Below are 4,125 nucleotides of genomic sequence, written 5' to 3'. Positions count from 1 at the left end.
TCCATTTAAAACAATTTGAATTTCAATTTCTAAATTGAAAATCAATTAAATTGATGGCGTAATTTAAGGAGCTAAATTAGGAAACAATTAATGGCCACAAAAATTTGAAATTTCAAATTGGGACTCCATGGAAGGGTGGCCGGCGGCTAGAGGAAGGGGAAAAGGGGCGATCACGGTGTGGGGTGGCCGGCCGGTGAGAGGTGGCAGCCAAGAGGCCGGCGGCTTGGGGATGTTTTGGAATAGGTGGCGGCAAGAGCAAGGGGAGGTAGGAGTGGAGTTTTCTTGGGATACGACAAGTGAAATTCCAATTCCCCACAAATAGCTTCAATCCAAATCCACTCAACGATGACTTGATCAAGATAAACAAAAGAAAAGAGAAGGACAAGAAAACCTAGAACTCACAAAGAGATCTAGCTTCTCCTACGAACTCACTAAGAGATCGTGGAGGTTTCACAAAGAGAACACAAAATGTCATTTTTTCATTCATCAAAAACTACTATTACATAAGAAAAGAGCCATATATATAGGCCTAAAAAATGACACAGAAAACAAAAGACTAAAATACCCCTTGGGCTACAATAGCGGCCAAATACCCATAAGGGCAAAAGTGGAAAAAAAACATAAAATAAAATAAACTACTACAAGAAATGACTAAAATACAACTCATGATCGTGGCCGTCAATCTCCGGCGTCTCCTGATGGTACATATGTCGAAATCGCTGACGATGTCCTCATCAAAACCTTTATACAATCTCTTTCTGAGTACATCATAGATTTTTTGGGCGGAGTTGACTGAAAAAGCCACATTTTAGTCTAGAATCGATGACTACATTGGATTATCCATACTAAATACTAGTGAATTGTAGATATTTTCATCGATAACATTTACAAATTCCTCCACCCGATTTGAACTTCCTGATTGATTTATTTGTGGATAATCTCGTTTTATTTGGCCAATTTTATCATATAGCCTGCAATCATTGCTACGACTTTTGGATTGTCTCGAATGTTGAGATTTGGTTCTTTCTATGTTATTACCTTTCCCTATACTTCTTCCTTTGCATTAAAGATTCAACATAATAGAAATGCTTTCACATGATTCTTGCCTTTAGATGTCCTCACTCAAGATCAAATCATAATATTTATTGAGCTTCAGCTTTGTAGACCCCATGAACTATTGACCACTGTCATAGCTGCAATCATCTCTTTGGTGGTGATGATAAGTTCAATATATAAAGTTCACTATTGAAGTTGATATCAGTTGAGATCAACTAATTTGTAATCAGATTGAACTCATTGATATGCGCCTCTATAGAAGTGCTATCAACCATTTTTGAGATAAAAAAAACTTTCTCATCAGATATACCTGTTATTTGATGAAGGCAACCGTCTTAAAAAATGTTAGGCAAACAACTCTTAATGCCCATCTGTTTATTAGATTTTTGTCTTCTTGACTCTTGGTAGTGGGGCTTCTTCTCCATGAGAAGATTTTATTTCTTCTAATACTAGTAGTCCTTGATCCAAATCATTCCTCCTTTTGATCTCACTTGTTTTTTACGTTTAGTTTTCTCTCTTTAAAACCCTTTTTCTTCTTTGCTTCTCCAACAAATGCATAAATAATCCAAATCATATGAAACACCAAGAAATCTGCTTCATCACCTTAGCCTTTTCCTTCCTTTCCTTTCTATCATTATGTTCACTACTCGTCAATTGTAACAATACTTGCAGCCAAACCTTCCAAATGGACACACTCGGATCATTAATTCACAACACGGATTGCACCAAAACACATTTGTAGCCATTGTGTAGTTGACCACGCTTCGACTAACTCATTAAAATCTACTTCCTAAGCTTTCCTTCCAAGCTTCACCTATTGATCTTGATCATGTTATCGCCCAACTCCTTTACCAGTGTTGACACTAGATTGTAATAAATTTTCTTTTGGTCATAAGTTGAAACCCGCCATCCACCACAATCATATTTCTCTTTGGTTTGCATTCCAAAGGACACATTGTCTGACAATCCATGACTCTTCTAGCTGAGAAGATGCCATCCACCACACTTGTTGGCCACTCATTGTTATAGCTTGCCCACCATGTTTCACCCAGTGGTCTTGATCATGTTTTATTGCCTCAAACCATATGAAACTGGATCATCCACCACAACAAGCTTTCATGTTAGGCTGTACTCTGAAGGGCAAGTGCCTCCTTCATCGACTCCTTGTGAATCTGAAAAGAACACCATTAGCTCTAGACATCACTCATTGCACTTTTCACTCACCTCTCGGAACATAAGTGAAAATTGTTTTTGCTATCTTCCACAATACGTAGCTGTGAGGTACCATTAAACTGTGAGGTACCATTAAACCATGCCCTCATCTCCTTCTAATAAGCATCATTAGATGGTATGTATGAATTAGCTTAAGTTTGAATTTGATTTTTTGGTAATTATTTTTCACTCCAAATGTAAACAACTACTTTAACACTATCTCTTCTAAACCTTTTTAAAGAATTTAGGAATATTTTTTGTTGACCTTTTTAAAGAATTTAAGAGAAGCATAATGCTAAGTTAAGTGTTGCAGAGATGAGGATGCTTAGGTGGATGAGTGGCTTGACTCTTAGAGATAGGATACGAAATGAGCATATACGTGAAAAGGTTGGAGTAGCTCTAGTGGAAGATAAGATTAGAGAGAGTCGCCTTAGATGGTTTGGTCACATTAAACGGAGGCCTTCCGATGACCCGGTTAGGAAAGTTGAGGTATTAGATTCGACTTATGCTAAGAAAGGTAGAGGTAGGCCTAAAAAGACTTGGTTTGAAAATATTAGAAATAATATTTCTTAATAAGATTTAAATGAGAATTTGACTTTTAACCGAACACATTGGCGAAAAAGGATTCATGTAACCGACCCCACATAGTCGGACAAAGGCTTGATGTTGTTTTTGTTGACTTTTTAATCAAACTGTTTGTAGGAATTATGCCCTACATCTAACAACTTGTGAACTTAGGAGGATCCCATTGCATGTTTAGAGTTTAGGGTAAAGGATGGCAATCAATTTTTTTGCGCAAGGCATTAAGTCAATTAAAAGTTTTAATTAATATTTCTACAATTTCTAGTTTAAGGGGGCCTCTTTGGGAAGTGATTAGAGTTGAGTTTTGGAGGTGAGTTTCGATGACCTTTGTTTATTTTTCCAAAACTCACGTTTTATGAAATCAATATTGTGTTTGTTTGGATTGTGGTGAATTTCATTTTTACCTGTTTCCATTTTAAGTTTTGTTGCGTCCTGGAGTATTCGCGGCGGTAGAGAAATATAAAGTTTAATGTATTAGCATTGTACGAAGATCCAGCACACACACAGATAAAAAGAGAGGGTGTAGCGTTCATAAGAACACCAGAGTTTTTATGTGGAAACCCCTGAAAAGGGGGAAAAATCACGGAGCCTGGCCCAGTTTGAATGAATCCACTAGTATTTGCAGTCGATTACAAATGAGGCCCTTCTTAGGGAGAAGGCATTGGCTTCATGATACAAATATACATCATATAGAGCGCATTACATAGTGGGAGTTACAATAATCAACATAGATGTGTTTGTTTGGTCAGCACGACCATAGTCGATAGGATATAGGTCGAAAAGACCGTAGTTGGTAAGAGACTGGGATTAGAAAGATCGTTGTCTGTTGATGGAGGTCGGAAGGGCCATAGTAGGCAACAGAGGTCTGAAGGAACTTAGTCGGCAGTAGACTGGGTCTGAAAGATCGTAGTCAGCAGTAGACTGGGTCTGAAAGACCGTTGTCTAGTGATGGAGGTCGGAAGGACCGTAGTAGGCGACGAAGGTCTGAAGGACCATAGTCGGCAGAAGACTGGGGTCTGAAAAACCGTTGCCTAGTGATGGAGGTCGGAATGAACATAGTAGGCGAAGAAGGTCTGAATGACCGTAGTCAGCAGGAGATTGGGGTCTGAAAGACCGTTGTCTGGTGATGGAGGTCAGAAGGATCATAGTAGGCGATGAAGGTCTGAAGGACCGTAGTTCTGCCGGGGGTCTGAAAGACCGTTGTCTGCAGGACCATAGTCGGCAGGAGACTGGGGTCTGAAAGACCGTTGTCTGGTGATGGAGGTCGGAAGGACC

This window comes from Dendrobium catenatum, unplaced genomic scaffold (assembly GCF_001605985.2).
Source record: "Dendrobium catenatum unplaced genomic scaffold, ASM160598v2 fragScaff_scaffold_1417, whole genome shotgun sequence".
In the NCBI taxonomy this organism is placed as follows: Eukaryota; Viridiplantae; Streptophyta; class Magnoliopsida; order Asparagales; family Orchidaceae; genus Dendrobium; species Dendrobium catenatum.
Note: the sequence above shows the minus strand (reverse complement) of the source record.